This window comes from Anomaloglossus baeobatrachus, unplaced genomic scaffold (genome assembly GCF_048569485.1).
Source record: "Anomaloglossus baeobatrachus isolate aAnoBae1 unplaced genomic scaffold, aAnoBae1.hap1 Scaffold_2543, whole genome shotgun sequence".
NCBI classification, from domain to species: Eukaryota; Metazoa; Chordata; class Amphibia; order Anura; family Aromobatidae; genus Anomaloglossus; species Anomaloglossus baeobatrachus.
In genome coordinates this window covers 70,431-88,715 of record NW_027442114.1, presented here as the reverse complement: position 1 = coordinate 88,715, position 18,285 = coordinate 70,431, and the positions used below count along the sequence as shown (strand labels likewise).

At 47.0% G+C, this 18,285-nt stretch overlaps 1 pseudogene; it reads right to left on the bottom strand.

Moving 5' to 3' along the window:
- Positions 1 to 442: 442 nt before the first annotated feature.
- Positions 443 to 649, bottom strand: LOC142262953 (U2 spliceosomal RNA; annotated as a pseudogene).
- Positions 650 to 18,285: the final 17,636 nt, after the last annotated feature.

Genomic DNA, 18,285 nt, shown 5'->3' with positions numbered 1-18,285 from the left:
ACAGATCACTAAAGACATCATCATTGCTCAAAGAAAACACCGAAAAACAATGGAAGCTTTAATTGGAGTGGAATCTGATAGACAGCACCTGATGCCAAGTCTGCATCTTCTAACACCTGCAGTCACTGCAGCAGCTGAATCCAATGTGTCCAAAAGGGATCTATTCTATTCAATTGCAAATGATCTAGATAAGACTGAGAATAAGATACTGCACGGGACATAGCAGAGTTGGTCAAGTTGAGTGGAGATGAGTTTGCTATTTGGCACAGCTTTTGCATCAATAAAGCAAGTAAAAGGTGTGAAAGATAAAAAAAAGGGTGAAAGTGTGAAAAGTGAATTGGCCAAATTGAGGTGCATATAAAGTTTTTGCTTTCTTTCAATTCACTAATGGGGCTCATTTGAATCAGGTGAATTGAGTTCTGCTTTTGGAAACTGGGTTAAGAAGGGGTGCACCGGTCCTGGAGGTACTGCAATACCAGGTCAATGCGTGGAGTGGACAGAGCAAGATTTTTTCCATCTCCTTGTTCTAAAAATCCATTTAATATATGGTCCCCAGAGAGGGGACGTATCAGATATTAAACTGATAAGAACAGATTTAATTTTTTTTTTTTTCTGTTTATCAGTAGGACTTCAAAATAACAAAGGTGATCGCCTCCCGTTGCCTGGGAACCGTCCAGGCACAAGAGGGCTATGTGTCACCAGAAGGCGCACACACTTCCTCAAGGCCGGCAGACGTGCAATCCCAGGCACCTTCCAGTACCGACCAAGGTAGCGTCCTCCGAAACTACACTTGATCTTAGCCAAAAGGCCGAGAAGCTATAACCCGAATTGGTTACGGCCTTGAGTGGCACCCTGGCCTATACCGGACACATCTTAGGGAGAGGGAGACAAACCCACGCCTACAGAAGACATTTTGTCACCCAAGCCAACCCTTGAAAAGGCTGTTTTGCAGAGCAAAAACAAGAATGATGCTTTTTGCAGCCGCCGCCCACTGCAATTAATCTGAATAACTCCTCCTCCTCCAAGCACCTCCCCTCCCCCTTGCAGTCTTTCCAATTCATGATACAAAAAGACGGACGGACAGGACAGGACAGGACAGGCTGCCTGACTTTCCGTCACTGCCACCCTTTGCCATCCTTGCCCGTAGAAAGCCCTTTCATCATCCCCAAACCCTAATCTTTTCCCTTCCCTTCCCAGCTGCGTCTCACTCCCTTTCATTAGGAAGTGAGCGCAGCCTTTTCTCCGTTCTGCACATGCGCGACGTTAAACACAAATGCGCAGGCGTGCGTTCCATTAGCCTCACTGCATTCCACTCCCATACAGGAAGTGGGCGCAGCTATTACTACGGTCGCACATAAAAGAACCCACGGCCACCACTGCACACAGCTGACTCCACCACAGGACACCCACTTCTACACCAACGCAGGTAAGACAGGATCGGCACCTCTATGCTCCCGTTACAATCAGGCTCAGTCACCATGTGATAACGCTCTCAACTCTTTAGTTGCAGGCTCCCCTTGCTTCACCTCCACTGGCTGTGCTGCCATTTCCTCTCCCACCTGGAAGGTATACTTTATTCCACTATTTTCCTGTTTCTCTCTTCCCCCTTTTCCCATAACCTACTTTTATCTGCATTTGTGGGGTATCTATATGCTATTTACATCATAGTTTTATTCATTAATATGGAAGGGAAGAGTGCCCATGAGAGTGTTGAACTGCGGAGAGCAAGAGATTAAGCTGCTCCGATTTGCCACCATTGATAAGCTGTTCTCAGTAGATACACATGCTATCCAAACAGCAGCATCCACCATTGCTTCAGCCCACCCATTCAGTGACAGCTCACCAAGTCAGCCAGAGGAGTGGTGTAAGGAATTACACGTAGGCACTGACTCCACACCTTCACATCACAAGAAGGGGGTCTACAGGCTAGTGCAAGAATACGAGCAAGTCTTCAGCAAACATCCGCTAGACTTTTGAAGAATAAAAGGGGTCAAACACTACATCCCCACAAGTGCACACCCACCCATCAAAGAGAGATATAAGCCAAAACTACCTGCACATTACCAGTGTACCAAGGACATGTTGAGCAACATGAAGGAGGCTGGGGTTATCCGTGACAGTTGTAGCCTCTGGGCAGCTCCGTTGGTCCTGTTAAAGAAGAAGGACAGCACCACTCCCCTGTATTGAGGAATAGCTAGCTGCATTGAGAACTGCAAATTATTTTTCTACCCTTGATCTCACTAGTCGCTATTGGCAAGTGTCCGTTGCTGAGGCAGACCGGGAGAAGACCGCCTTTGCCACCCCGATGGGTCTCTGCGAGTTCAAAAGCATGCCCTTCGAGCTGTGCAATTTGCCAGGAACCTTCCAGAGGCTGATGGAATGCTGCTTGGGACACCGAAACTTTGAAACGGTACTGCTATACCTTTATGATGTTATTGTTTATTCTAAAGCAAACAAGATTTTAGGGTGTATAAAAAGGGAGATTAGATCCGGTGATCCCAACGTATTGTTAACCCTCTATAAATCACTTGTAAGGCCACATCTGGAATATGGGGTAAAGTCCTGAGCAGGTTGATAACCATTGGTTTGAGCATGGTAGGGTGTAGTGCGCATCTTCCTGCATCGGTAAAAGCTGCAGAAGTCCTTGAAGATTTCCGCTTCAAAGGCAGTGCCTTGATCTGTGAGGACTCTCTCTGAGTAGCCATGAGGTCTGCATAAGTGTGCTTGGAAGACCTTCGCTGCAGTATGGGCCATTAGATCTTTGACTTGTACCACAACCATAAATCTCGAGTAGTTGTCTACCATCGTAAGTGCATACGTGAGCTCGCCTCGATATTCTGCAACAAAACTCCCTTTTTCGATTTCAGTTTCAGCAAACACTCCTCTTCCTGTAGAAAATATTTATCATTACCTAAGACAGTCATTCTAATGCATGACAATATTAAGGCAATTTAGTTAAAACTTGTTTTAACTCACCTTTAAGGGGATTGATGTATTTCATGGTCAATCCAGGTTTGTCAGTGATGGCACTGACATAATGTATGGCGTCTTTTTCGGGCGTTATCCTTTGCCTTTTCATTGTGAAAATCCAGTTGCCTATATCAAAGCAAATTCTACTACTTGTAAAGTATGCAGAAAATGAAATGTAGAACATATAACATCAACTGCTTAGGAACGCATCATAGGTTAGTACTTAAAAGGATATTGTCATGTTCTAGTCATAATGCAAGCTGGACATTTTTCATGTTACCCTGTAATCGCCGGCCTGTTCTAATGCTCACAAGCCAAGATATAGGCTCAGCTGCTAAGGCTTCCCTCTGCCTTCTGAATGAAACTTGAATATGTCTGGCTCACTGTGTATATAGCAGGTGCTCAGAAAAAATAAGAGTCAATTCAATAGAAATAGCTCTGGCACACTATAGTGATCAATAACGTAAGAAAAGAACTCTTGGAATGCTGAAAATTCTTTATTTGTGCAAAAGGATAATTCATCCAACGTTTCGACCTTGTTTTTAGGTCTTTATCAAGGATAAAGTTATCTAAGATCATAAAGGGTTACAAAACCATATAAACACGTAATTAGTACATAGTACAACATAACAGTACAATATATTGCTACTTGAGAGTACAATGGGTCAAATAACCATGATGCACATACAAAAAATTTTTCCAAAGCCATAGTGAAAACATTTGTACTGAGGAAAGAAAATTTCCACATGACCTATCTGGAGAAACATTCTGGATCAAACAACCAAAAATAGTCAAGCAGGTAAATACACACCTATATGGATAACAGGATGATATGTGTTCAATTGTATAGCGTCATTGCCATTAAGGTACAAATGGAAAACTTGCAATCCTATATAGTGAAGGAAATGAACACATATCATATCAAAGAACACAGGAACATGGGTGTGAGAAAAACCTCAATGTTTATACTTTGTTCTTTATAATGGTGTGAACATGTATATGTCTCAGTACCTTATGCACTTGAGAATTCTAGTGAGTAGATGATGAAAGCCTATTTCAGAACTGGAATCGGTAAATAATTGTAGGTGGAATCTAAATGAAAAGATGGTACAAGTGTTATCATGACACGTGGGCTATAACACAATGGACCGTGTGACAAAGAAGAAAGGAGAGAAAGAAGAGGAAGAAAATGCAACTACCTGTAACATTACGTGATAGTCACTGGTAAGTATCACTTGACAATTCAAGTGAAAAAGGATTCCTTTATTAAAGGGTTCTCAGTCGCCTCAGGATCATGAAATACTAGGGTAAATGATATGAGAATGGGTAAGAAGCACCACTAAAGGAAATATGAGATGCAGGACATATATCTATAAACCCCTGAACTACATGATAGAAATAAAAAGAAGAAAAAAGAAAAAAAAGAAGAAAGAAGAAGAACACATAGAATGCGGAAAGAGAATGGGTACAACTACCTGAGTTACTGCAGGGAGGCCCCTGGTTGGTATTGTGAGGGTTAGTGGAATTCCTTCACTGAAGGGTTCTCAGTTGCCTCAGGTTCGTGAAAAATGCTATAGACAAATAATGCCCGGAGAAAAGGGGTTCATATACAGCGAATAATGGTAATACAAGGTACATGTGTCACATGTAATAGTATATATATATATATTGTACTAAGCTCTACACCAGAAATAGAAAGTAGTCCCTCTGCCTTCTGTCTAGGTGCCCTGAGTTATGTCCTGTAAACTGTCACAGCGACCCAGACACACATGTGTAGTAGGGGAATATCCCTGCTGAGATGCCAGTGCTAGAGCACACGTTTGCTGTGGAGTTGAACGCTATGTGAGCAGTTCTTACCTTCAATGAGCAGAAGTCTCTTTTTTCAGATTTCAATATCTCTGTGGGTATCTGGCAGAAATATGGAATACTCTTTACTGCTAAGACCCTGTACACCACTCCCACTAAAGGGGGCTTTACACGCTGCGACATCGCTAATGCGGAGTCGTTGGGGTCACGGAATTTGTGACGCACATCCGGCCGCATTAGCGATGTTGCTGCGTGTGACACCGATGAGCGATTTTGCATCGTTGCAAAAACGTGCAAAATCGCTCATCGGTGACATGGGTCTCCATTCTCGATTATCGTTACTGCAGCAGTAACGATGTAGTTCGTCGCTCCTGCGGCAGCACACATTGCTCCGTGTGACACCGCAGAAACGAGGAACCTCTCCTTACCTGCCTCAAAGCCGCTATGAGGAAGGAAGGAGGTGGGCGGGATGTTCCGGCCACTCATCTCCGCCCCTCCACTGCTATTGGGCGGTCGCTCAGTGACGTTGCTGTGACGCCGCACGAACCGCCTCCTTAGAAAGGAGGCGGTTCGCCGGTCACAGCGACGTCGCCGGGCAGGTAAGTATGTGTGACTGGTTCTGTTCGGTGTTGTGCAGCATGGGCAGCAATTTGCCCGTGTCGCGCAACAGATGGGGGCGGGTACCCACACTAGCGATATCAGGACCGATATCGCAGTGTGTAAAGTAGCCTTTAGTCACATGACCAAGACTGTATCTGTGTCCCTACAACACACTTGAGACAAATGTGTGTGTGAGCCTGCATTGTGGGGTATATATAATATATTATAGAGCTGGGAAGGATCATTCTAAGCAGTGAGCTGTTCCAGTATTTGTAGGAAAATACCCAGTAGAAGCCTCAAACACAGCACCAATACCTCCCATCAGTATCCCACCACAGTGCCATGTAACCCATGCCCTACACTCCCATCTACACCAATACTATACAGGCACAAACTAGTATATCTGACTAAAAACCCCCAAAATATGAAGAACGGCCTATAGTTGAGTGTGGATATAAAATCTATGTGAGCAGAGCTAGAATAGAAATCACTGATCGCATTGAAGTCATTCTGACCATAAATCACCATGATATCAAGGTGAGGAGTTGTGTGTTACTGCTGGGAGGAAAGGGTTAACAGTGGAATATTAAGGTGCATTTCTGTGTGCAGTGTTACTAGTCAATGTACAAATTGTCTCTCCAGTAAAGGAGACAAACTCTAGCACAGCGCCACCTATTGGAAGTAGCGATCCTAAAAGTCACAAGTGGATTTTCAACAATCCATTGCAATATGACTCAGGATATATAAGCCAGATCAGAATCCCAATTTGCAGACACGGTGTTTCGGGGTGCTTGCCCCTCGTCAGTGCAAAGTATGGGGGTGTCAATGTAGTCATTGTAACAATTCAGTATGAGCTGCTCTTGGTGCCGGGGGAGGGAGATGCTCTCCTGAGCAAGATAGATGGGGAATGAACATGATATCTATATAGTGTAAGGCAGGGGGTCTCAAACTCGGCTGGGTGTATGGGCCGCACAGAGGAAAAAAATAATGTGGGGGGCTGCATTCTTTGCAGGACAAAGTGACATTTTTATTGGTACCATATATATATTTTTTTTTCACACACCTTTGGATGACTGATTTTCAACATTTTTCACTTGTTTATTATAACAAATGTGCACATTCTTTGGTTAAATCTAAAAAAAAAAAATTGATGTTAAAAAAAAGTTATGCCTTATTTTGTTTTTTTTACAGTTTATCCCTTTCTTTTAACTAATAGTGTTACAATTATGACGCTAGCGTTTTGTGAAGGGAATGCTTTGCCTACTTCCGTGACTATGGCCTTCCAGAACTGCTGCATTTTGGCTGACCTCTCCGCCTCGGGAATAAGAGACATAAAGTTCTCCTTGTAGCGTGGGTCTAACAGTGTTACCAACCAGTAATGATTGTCGGCCAAGATGTTCTTAACGCGAGGGTCACGAGACAGGCAGCTTACCATAAAGTCATCCATGTGCGCCAGACTCTTAACAGCCATCACTTCAATATCCAGACCAACACGATGACTGAACATGCTGTCCTCCTCCTTCTCCTCCTCCTCCTCCTCATCTACCCTGTCCTCTGGCCAGCCACGCTGAACTGAGCATATGACTGGTATGCATGTCATATCCTCAATTTGGTCGGAGAGTTGCTCCATGTCTTCATCTTCCTCCTCGTCATAGTCCTCCACTGCACGTTGTGATGAGACGAGGCTGGGCTGTGTGTTATCACCCACACCCACTACTGTTTCTTGCTCCAACTCATCGTGTTCCGCCTGCAATGCATCATGTTTGGTTTTGAGCAGAGACCGTTTTAGAAGGCAGAGAAGCGGTATGGTGACGCTAATAATGGCGTCATCGCCGCTCACCATCTTGGTGGAGTCCTCAAAGTTTTGGAGGATGGTACATAGGTCGGACATCCATCTCCACTCCTCAGGTGTTATGTGTGGAGTTTGACCCATTTCCCGATGGCTTAGGTGATGCAGGTACTCAACAACTGCCCTCTTCTGCTCACATATCCTGATCAACATGTGCAGAGTTGAATTCCAATGCGTGGGGACATCACACACCAGTCTGTGAGCCGGAAGATGCAAATGACGCTGAAAGCCGGCAAGGCCGGCTGAAGCAGTAGGTGACTTTCGAAAATGTGCAGACAGGCGGCGAACTTTTACCAGCAGATCAGACAGCTCTGGGTATGAGTTTAGAAACCGCTGAACCACGAGGTTGAGCACATGGGCCACGCATGGAACATGTGTCAGCTGGCCTCGCCTCAAAGCCGCCACCAGGTTCCGGCCATTGTCACACACAACCTTTCCTGGCTTTAGGTTCAGAGGTGTGAGCCAGTGATCTGCATGCTGTTTTAGAGCTGTCCACACCTCTTCTGCATTGTGGGGTTTGTCACCTATGCAGATTAGCTGCAGCACAGCCTGTTGCCGCTTCGCCGAGGCAGTGCTGCAGTGCTTCCAGCTTGGGACTGGTGTGGAGGGTAAAGTGGATGAGGATGCGCAGGAGGAGGAGGAGGCTGAAGAGCATGACATTCCGGAGCTGTAGAGTGTGGGTGAAACCCTGACTGAGGTAGGGCCTGCAAACCTTGGTGTGGGAAGGACTTGTTCCGTTCCTCGCTCAAACTGGGTCCCAGCTGGGCTGGGCTGGGTCCCTACCCGGCTGGGTAGGGCGTTGTGGGGGGTTTGTCTATCTCCGTTTGAGGTGAGTTTGTTTAAGTTAGCCTTTTCTTTGGCGTTTTTTGGAGCCCTGCGGGTTGGGGAGTTGGTATCGCCCAGTAAGGCGTTCCCCGGGGGCTTGGATTGGGGTGACATTATGTCAGTGGAAAACGGAGTTGAATTTTGGATTAGGAAATCGAAAACTGATCAGAGAGGTGTGGGTAGACTAGTCCGTTTGGGGATGGTTGTGGCATCTGATATGTGCCCGTTCAAGTGTCTCGGGAATTTTCAACAGATCCGTCCGAAGGTGGATGGCCCCTTATTACATATATCTTTTTATCGAGATACCAATTTGTGAGTGTTTTTAGGGCATGTTTGAAGTCGTTGGGGTTAGATCCGAAGTCTTTCGGATTGGGGCAGCGACGGAGGCCTCTATATGCGACCTACCGGAGGAGACAGTTAAGCAGATTGGTAGGTGGAAGTCGCAGCGCTTTAAGTCGTATGTACGTCCCCAGGTGGTTGTTGGCAATTGAGGGGAAAAGGGGGGGGGTATTAGGGTATTAGGGTAGCAATGGGGGGGTGAGAGTGTGTGTTTTTTGTCAATTTGGTTTGGTGAGGCAATAAAATGGTGTCGTCTGTACATTTTGTATTGCAGAAGCACCCCCCCTTCCTTCCCTGGTCTGGATCCTTGGCCACTCTTATGTGTATTGGGGAGCCCGACGAGCGGACGCGAGATGGAACTGGAGACAGCTAGGTTTTGAGAAGGACCTGGCTCTCGTGCGATGGCTCGGTGTTCGGGGGTTAGGGTGCAGGAGGTGCATAGATACGCCCGGTTGGACAGACCTCCTGACATCTTAGTGTTGCATGCCGGGGGGAATGATTTGGGTGGGCGTCCTTTTCGAATCTTGATAAAGGACATCAAACATGATTTGTTACGGTTATGGGCGTCGTTTCCAGGTCTAACGATAGTCTGGTCAGAGATAGTAGCGAGAAAGAGTTGGCAGAAAGCGCGGTCAGTTGACAGGTTGAACAAGGCGCGGGCGAAGGTTAATAGGGCGATCTCGAAGTTTGTTAGTCGGAACGGGGGTATAGCAATACGGCATGTTGAGTTGGAAAGGACGGAAGAGGAATTTTGGTTGGCTGACGGGGTACACCTTAATGCGGTGGGAACTGACTTATGGGCTCTTGGCTTGCAGGGAGGTATTGAGAGGGCCCTTTGCTTGCGGGGGGTCTCAGGCACTTGAAGGGTTTCAAGGTGCCTTCGTTGTGGTGTTGTTTATTGGTGGGTCCTTGAAGTTGGTTTAAAATTGGTTCGGGGATTCATCCGGGTATGGATCCCCTCATTGGCAGAATTGATGGTCCCCTGGTGATTTTGGGGGGGAACCCCGACGGGGTATGTCGGGGCCCCTGGGGGTGTGGTTGGGGTTGACGGAGGATTAACCCTTATAATTTGGTGCTCCTGAGCCAGTGTGGGTAACGGCTGGGAGCAAGTTGAGGTTTTTTATTGCTCGGTTATGGGAATCACCAGGGTTTTGGTAGCTTCAAGGACCTTACCACATTGCAAATTTAATTGGTTATGTATTCTTGTTAATAAAATGGCTGCTATGGCCAAAATTATCCAAAGATAAATTTGTGTCTGTGTAATTACTTTTAAATAAGAAATGGGAATGGAGGTGTGGGGTATGAAAGGAAGACCGGAGTCAACAATTCCAGGGTCAAGCATGTTTATTTGCGTAAGCTTCGTTCCAGGGTAGAAAGGGTAAGAGTGCCTTTCAGAATTCGAAGTGGTCAGACTGTACGGACCACCAAGAACTGCAGGAGAGCTTGAACATCTTCCCATGGATTTGCGACATCCTCCCTCATCAGTTACGTAGGTAAGCAGGTTCTCAGCATTGCAGCCCATTTGTTGTCTTAAGTTAGTTAAGCGGGGTTAACTAACCTGTCAGTTCAGCCTCAGGTCTAAAGCAGAGGCCTGGACTCCACTCCTTACTCCTCACTCCACAACTCTCCTTAAAAACAACTGACTCCTTTTTCCTGCCCCGGGGTCTCCAGACCCCTAGGTGGGCGTTTCCTTCCGTCTGGTCCTGCCCACTGGTGTGCCTGTCTTTCCCTAGGGGAGGTGACTAGGGTTTTCTGGTTGGCTTTGTGTGACTTAGGTGAGGGAAGTTGTTATGCGGGGGCCTATGTGTGACTATCTGCAGTGTCAGGGCGTCACATATGTATGTGTGTATGTCTGCTAAAGGAATCCGCACCGTCATATTTACAAACACAAAATTTTGCAGACACCTCATGTGACTCAGGGAACGTTGTAGACTATGTTTTAACAGGAATATTTAACCTTTACAGTTACTCTCCAAAAAACCTGCCTCCATTAAACTGAATGGAGGTGGGAGCTGCAAGTTATTAATAGCAGCTGTGATTGGTTGCTATAGGAACAAAGGACATTCATAGTATAAGAAGCTTATGTGTGAGATAATATGATGTCAGTGGGGAGACAGATAGAGAGAGACAGACACAGACTGAGAGACAAACAGACAGAGACAGATAGGCATAGACAGACAGGGAAAGAGACAGAGACAAACAGACAGAGGCAGACAGGGAAAGAGACAGACAGAGATAGACAGGGAAAAAAGGCAGACAGACAGAGACAGAGAAAGAGACAGAGGCAGATAGGGAAACAGACAAAGACAAACATACAGAGACAGGCAGGAGAAAAGGCAGACCGACAGGGAAACAGACAGACAGGGGAAGAGACAGACAGAGAGAGACAGACAGATAGAGACAGACAAAGAAATACAGAGATAGACAGGGAAAGAGACAAACGGGGAATGAGTCAGACAGAGAGAGACAAAGAGAGACAGGCAGAGAGAGACAGGGAAAGAGACAGACAGGGGAAGAGACAGACAGAGACAGACAAAGAAATACAGAGACAGACAGGGGAAGAGACAGACAGGGGAAGAGACAGACAGACAGGGAAAGAGACAGACCTGGAAAAGAGACAGACCTGGAAAAGAGACAGACAGACATAGAAACAGACAGCCACAAAGAGAGAAAGACAGACAGACACAGAGAGACAGACAGAGATAGAGAGACAGAGAGACATGGATAGAGATAGAGACACACAGAGACAGACAGATGACAGAGACTGGGAGAGAGACAGACAGAAGCATAAATCCCTAACTAAAACTTAACATTTAATGATAGTTTTAAAAGGTAAAAAAACACAAATCATGTAAATAGCATGACTCTCTTCTGTGCATAGAGTCAAAATTTTGTGTTTGTAAATATGACGGTGCGGATTCCTTTAGCAGACATACACACATACATATGTGACGCCCTGACACTGCAGGTAGTCACACATAGGCCCCCGCATAACAACTTCCCTCACCTAAGTCACACAAAGCCAACCAGAAAACCCTAGTCACCTCCCCCAGGGAAAGACAGGCACACCAGTGGGCAGGACCAGACGGAAGGAAACGCCCACCTAAGGGTCTGGAGACCCCGGGGCAGGAAAAAGGAGTCAGTTGTTTTTAAGGAGAGTTGTGGAGTGAGGAGTAAGGAGTGGAGTCCAGGCCTCTGCTTTAGACCTGAGGCTGAACTGACAGGTTAGTTAACCCCGCTTAACTAACTTAAGACAACAAATGGGCTGCAATGCTGAGAACCTGCTTACCTACGTAACTGATGAGGGAGGATGTCGCACATCCATGGGAAGATGTTCAAGCTCTCCTGCAGTTCTTGGTGGTCCGTACAGTCCGACCACTTCGAATTCTGAAAGGCACTCTTACCCTTTCTACCCTGGAACGAAGCTTACGCAAATAAACATGCTTGACCCTGGAATTGTTGACTCCGGTCTTCCTTTCATACCCCACACCTCCATTCCCATTTCTTATTTAAAAGTAATTACACAGACACAAATTTATCTTTGGATAATTTTGGCCATAGCAGCCATTTTATTAACAAGAATACATAACCAATAAAATTTGCAATGTGGTAAGGTCCTTGAAGCTACCAAAACCCTGGTGATTCCCATAACCGAGCAATAAAAAACCTCAACTTGCTCCCAGCCGTTACCCACACTGACTCAGTAGCACCAAATGGTTAGGGTTAATCCTCCGTCAACCCCAACCACACCCCCAGGGGCCCCGACATACCCCGTCGGGGTTCCCCCCCAAAATCACTAGGGGACCATCAATTCTGCCAATGAGGGGATCCATACCCGGATGAATCCCCGAACCAATTTTAAACCAACTTCAAGGACCCACCAATAAACAACACCACAACGAAGGCACCTTGAAACCCTTCAAGTGCCTGAGACCCCCCGCAAGCAAAGGGCCCTCTCAATACCTCCCTGCAAGCCAAGAGCCCATAAGTCAGTTCCCACCGCATTAAGGTGTACCCCGTCAGCCAACCAAAATTCCTCTTCCGTCCTTTCCAACTCAACATGCCGTATTGCTATACCCCCCGTTCCGACTAACAAACTTCGAGATCGCCCTATTAACCTTCGCCCGCGCCTTGTTCAACCTGTCAACTGACCGCGCTTTCTGCCAACTCTTTCTCGCTACTATCTCCGACCAGACTATCGTTAGACCTGGAAACGACACCCATAACCGTAACAAATCATGTTTGATGTCCGTTATCAAGATTCGAAAAGGACGCCCACCCAAATCATTCCCCCCGGCATGCAACACTAAGATGTCAGGAGGTCTGTCCAACCGGGCGTATCTATGCACCTCCTGCAACACCCTGTTCCACCCTAACCCCCGAACACCGAGCCATCGCACGAGAGCCAGGTCCTTCTCAAAACCTAGCTGTCTCCCGTTCCATCTCGCGTCCGCTCGTCGGGCTCCCCAATACACATAAGAGTGGCCAAGGATCCAGACCAGGGAAGGAAGGGGGGGTGCTTCTGCAATACAAAATGTACAGACGACACCATTTTATTGCCTCACCAAACCAAATTGACAAAAAACACACACTCTCACCCCCCCCCATTGCTACCCTAATACCCCCCCCCTTTTCCCCTCAATTGCCAACAACCACCTGGGGACGTACATACGACTTAAAGCGCTGCGACTTCCACCTACCAATCTGCTTAACTGTCTCCTCCGGTAGGCCGCATATAGAGGCCTCCTTCGCTGCCCCCAATCCGAAAGACTTCGGATCTAACCCCAACGACTTCAAACATGCCCTAAAAACACTCACAAATTGGTATCTCGATAAAAAGGACCCATCCTCGTGACATAATAAGGGGCCATCCACCTTCGGACGGATCTGTTGAAAATTCCCGAGACACTTGAACGGGCACATATCAGCAATGCGTGGGGACATCACACACCAGTCTGTGAGCCGGAAGATGCAAATGACGCTGAAAGCCGGCAAGGCCGGCTGAAGCAGTAGGTGACTTTCGAAAATGTGCAGACAGGCGGCGAACTTTTACCAGCAGATCAGACAGCTCTGGGTATGAGTTTAGAAACCGCTGAACCACGAGGTTGAGCACATGGGCCACGCATGGAACATGTGTCAGCTGGCCTCGCCTCAAAGCCGCCACCAGGTTCCGGCCATTGTCACACACAACCTTTCCTGGCTTTAGGTTCAGAGGTGTGAGCCAGTGATCTGCATGCTGTTTTAGAGCTGTCCACACCTCTTCTGCATTGTGGGGTTTGTCACCTATGCAGATTAGCTGCAGCACAGCCTGTTGCCGCTTCGCCGAGGCAGTGCTGCAGTGCTTCCAGCTTGGGACTGGTGTGGAGGGTAAAGTACTGATGGGGTGGGTGTCTGTGTGGCCCAATTTTTGGAAAAAAGGGAGACTCCGCTTGGAGTAACCCTTGCTTGCTGTGTTTTTAAAAGAAGCCAAGATGAACAGAGCTGGGATCAGGAAAGACTTTGCTACCTACCCCGGTGTCATCCTGGGGACGGTTAATTATGGCGTATTTTTGATTTTGCTTGATGCAAATCAAAACATCCTGTTTGCAACTAGGGCCCAAGTGCTGCCACTGATGGGGTGGGTGTCTGTGTGGCCCAATTTTTGGAAAAAAGGGAGACTCCGCTTGGAGTAACCCTTGCTTGCTGTGTTTTTAAAATAAGCCAAGATGAACAGAGCTGGGATCAGGAAAGACTTTGCTACCTACCCCGGTGTCATCCTGGGGACGGTTAAGAATAGCGTATTTTTGAATGTGCTTGATGCAAATGTAGCTGTGAAGTGTACAACTGGGGCACAACTGCTGCCACTGAAGGGGTGGGTGTGTGTGGGGCCCAATTTTTGGAAAAAAGGGAGACTCCTCTTGGAGTCACCTTGCGGTGTTTTACATGATTTTAGAATGGCGTGCCATGCCTATATCTGTGTGTCCTCCTCTTTTTCCTTGTCCAGCTGTTTTGTTTTCGCATGAGTATATGTCCTTGTCACTTTCCCATGTGTTTGTGTTGTGTTGTGAGTTGTTTGTCACCTTTTGGACACCTTTGAGGGTGTTTTCTAGGTGTTTTACTGTGTTTGTGATTGCCTGCCATTGTTTCCTATTGGCTCGAGTTCGGTTCGTCGAACGTTCGACGAGCCGAACTCGAACGGGAGCTCCGTTCGGCGAACCGACCTCGAGCCGAACCGGGACCGGTTCGCTCATCTCTACTCCTGGACATACCTACCCCGGTGTCATCCTGGGGACGGTTAAGAATAGCGTATTTTTGAATGTGCTTGATGCAAATGTAGCTGTGAAGTGTACAACTGGGGCACAACTGCTGCCACTGAAGGGGTGGGTGTGTGTGGGGCCCAATTTTTGGAAAAAAGGGAGACTCCGCTTGGAGTAACCCTTGCTTGCTGTGTTTTAAAAGAAGCCAAGATGAACAGAGCTGGGATCAGGAAAGACTTTGCTACCTACCCCGGTGTCATCCTGGGGACGGTTAATTATGGCGTATTTTTGAATGTGCTTGATGCAAATCAAAACATCCTGTTTGCAACTAGGGCCCAAGTGCTGCCACTGATGGGGTGGGTGTCTGTGTGGCCCAATTTTTGGAAAAAAGGGAGACTCCGCTTGGAGTAACCCTTGCTTGCTGTGTTTTTAAAAGAAGCCAAGATGAACAGAGCTGGGATCAGGAAAGACTTTGCTACCTACCCCGGTGTCATCCTGGGGACGGTTAAGAATAGCGTATTTTTGAATGTGCTTGATGCAAATGTAGCTGTGAAGTGTACAACTGGGGCACAACTGCTGCCACTGAAGGGGTGGGTGTGTGTGGGGCCCAATTTTTGGAAAAAAGGGAGACTCCGCTTGGAGTAACCCTTGCTTGCTGTGTTTTTAAAAGAAGCCAAGATGAACAGAGCTGGGATCAGGAAAGACTTTGCTACCTACCCCGGTGTCATCCTGGGGACGGTTAATTATGGCGTATTTTTTAATGTGCTTGATGCAAATCAAAACATCCTGTTTGCAACTAGGGCCCAAGTGCTGCCACTGATGGGGTGGGTGTCTGTGTGGCCCAATTTTTGGAAAAAAGGGAGACTCCGCTTGGAGTAACCCTTGCTTGCTGTGTTTTTAAAAGAAGCCAAGATGAACAGAGCTGGGATCAGGAAAGACTTTGCTACCTACCCCGGTGTCATCCTGGGGACGGTTAATTATGGCGTATTTTTGAATGTGCTTGATGCAAATCAAAACATCCTGTTTGCAACTAGGGCCCAAGTGCTGCCACTGATGGGGTGGGTGTCTGTGTGGCCCAATTTTTGGAAAAAAGGGAGACTCCGCTTGGAGTAACCCTTGCTTGCTGTGTTTTTAAAAGAAGCCAAGATGAACAGAGCTGGGATCAGGAAAGACTTTGCTACCTACCCCGGTGTCATCCTGGGGACGGTTAAGAATAGCGTATTTTTGAATGTGCTTGATGCAAATGTAGCTGTGAAGTGTACAACTGGGGCACAACTGCTGCCACTGAAGGGGTGGGTGTGTGTGGGGCCCAATTTTTGGAAAAAAGGGAGACTCCGCTTGGAGTAACCCTTGCTTGCTGTGTTTTTAAAAGAAGCCAAGATGAACAGAGCTGGGATCAGGAAAGACTTTGCTACCTACCCCGGTGTCATCCTGGGGACGGTTAATTATGGCGTATTTTTGAATGTGCTTGATGCAAATCAAAACATCCTGTTTGCAACTAGGGCCCAAGTGCTGCCACTGATGGGGTGGGTGTCTGTGTGGCCCAATTTTTGGAAAAAAGGGAGACTCCGCTTGGAGTAACCCTTGCTTGCTGTGTTTTTAAAAGAAGCCAAGATGAACAGAGCTGGGATCAGGAAAGACTTTGCTACCTACCCCGGTGTCATCCTGGGGACGGTTAATTATGGCGTATTTTTGAATGTGCTTGATGCAAATCAAAACATCCTGTTTGCAACTAGGGCCCAAGTGCTGCCACTGATGGGGTGGGTGTCTGTGTGGCCCAATTTTTGGAAAAAAGGGAGACTCCGCTTGGAGTAACCCTTGCTTGCTGTGTTTTTAAAAGAAGCCAAGATGAACAGAGCTGGGATCAGGAAAGACTTTGCTACCTACCCCGGTGTCATCCTGGGGACGGTTAATTATGGCGAATTTTGGAATGTGCTTGATGCAAATCAAAACATCCTGTTTGCAACTAGGGCCCAAGTGCTGCCACTGATGGGGTGGGTGTCTGTGTGGCCCAATTTTTGGAAAAAAGGGAGACTCCGCTTGGAGTAACCCTTGCTTGCTGTGTTTTTAAAAGAAGCCAAGATGAACAAGTCATGGGTCAGCAAAGACTTTATCTACCTACCCCGGTGTCATCCTGGGGACGGATAAGAATGGCGTATTTTTGAATGTGCTTGATGCAAATCAAAACATCCTGTTTGCAACTAGGGCCCAAGTGCTGCCACTGATGGGGTGGGTGTCTGTGTGGCCCAATTTTTGGAAAAAAGGGAGACTCCGCTTGGAGTAACCCTTGCTTGCTGTGTTTTTAAAAGAAGCCAAGATGAACAGAGCTGGGATCAGGAAAGACTTTGCTACCTACCCCGGTGTCATCCTGGGGACGGTTAATTATGGCGTATTTTTGAATGTGCTTGATGCAAATCAAAACATCCTGTTTGCAACTAGGGCCCAAGTGCTGCCACTGATGGGGTGGGTGTCTGTGTGGCCCAATTTTTGGAAAAAAGGGAGACTCCGCTTGGAGTAACCCTTGCTTGCTGTGTTTTTAAAAGAAGCCAAGATGAACAGAGCTGGGATCAGGAAAGACTTTGCTACCTACCCCGGTGTCATCCTGGGGACGGTTAATTATGGCGTATTTTTGAATGTGCTTGATGCAAATCAAAACATCCTGTTTGCAACTAGGGCCCAAGTGCTGCCACTGATGGGGTGGGTGTCTGTGTGGCCCAATTTTTGGAAAAAAGGGAGACTCCGCTTGGAGTAACCCTTGCTTGCTGTGTTTTTAAAAGAAGCCAAGATGAACAAGTCATGGTCAGCAAAAACTTTATCTACCTACCCCGGTGTCATCCTGGGGACGGATAAGAATGGCGTATTTTTGAATGTGCTTGAAGCCAAGATGAACAGAGCTGGGATCAGGAAAGACTTTGCTACCTACCCCGGTGTCATCCTGGGGACGGTTAAGAATAGCGTATTTTTGAATGTGCTTGATGCAAATGTAGCTGTGAAGTGTACAACTGGGGCACAACTGCTGCCACTGAATGGGTGGGTGTGTGTGGGGCCCAATTTTTGGAAAAAAGGGAGACTCCGCTTGGAGTCACCTTGCGGTGTTTTACATGATTTTAGAATGGCGTGCCATGCCTATATCTGTGTGTCCTCCTCTTTTTCCTTGTCCAGCTGTTTTGTTTTCGCATGAGTATATGTCCTTGTCACTTTCCCATGTGTTTGTGTTGTGTTGTGAGTTGTTTGTCACCTTTTGGACACCTTTGAGGGTGTTTTCTAGGTGTTTTACTGTGTTTGTGATTGCCTGCCATTGTTTCCTATTGGCTCGAGTTCGGTTCGTCGAACGTTCGACGAGCCGAACTCGAACGGGAGCTCCGTTCGGCGAACCGACCTCGAGCCAAACCGGGACCGGTTCGCTCATCTCTACTCCTGGACATAGCATTCGAATTACCAGGTCCCTGAAGGCTGAAATGCGTAGTGGCCGGAAATCATGAACAATTACAATGGGCGTATGTGCTGTAGATCCTGCGTCAGTTGTAGCTTGGAACTTTGTCTTTTCACGGATTTGCCCGTCTCTCATGGTGTTGGGCTATTTTCGGATCAAAATGGTGTGTCCCTCCTTGGCCCGTATCATGGGTTATTTCAGGGGCAAATTTAACTCTCTTAGCACTT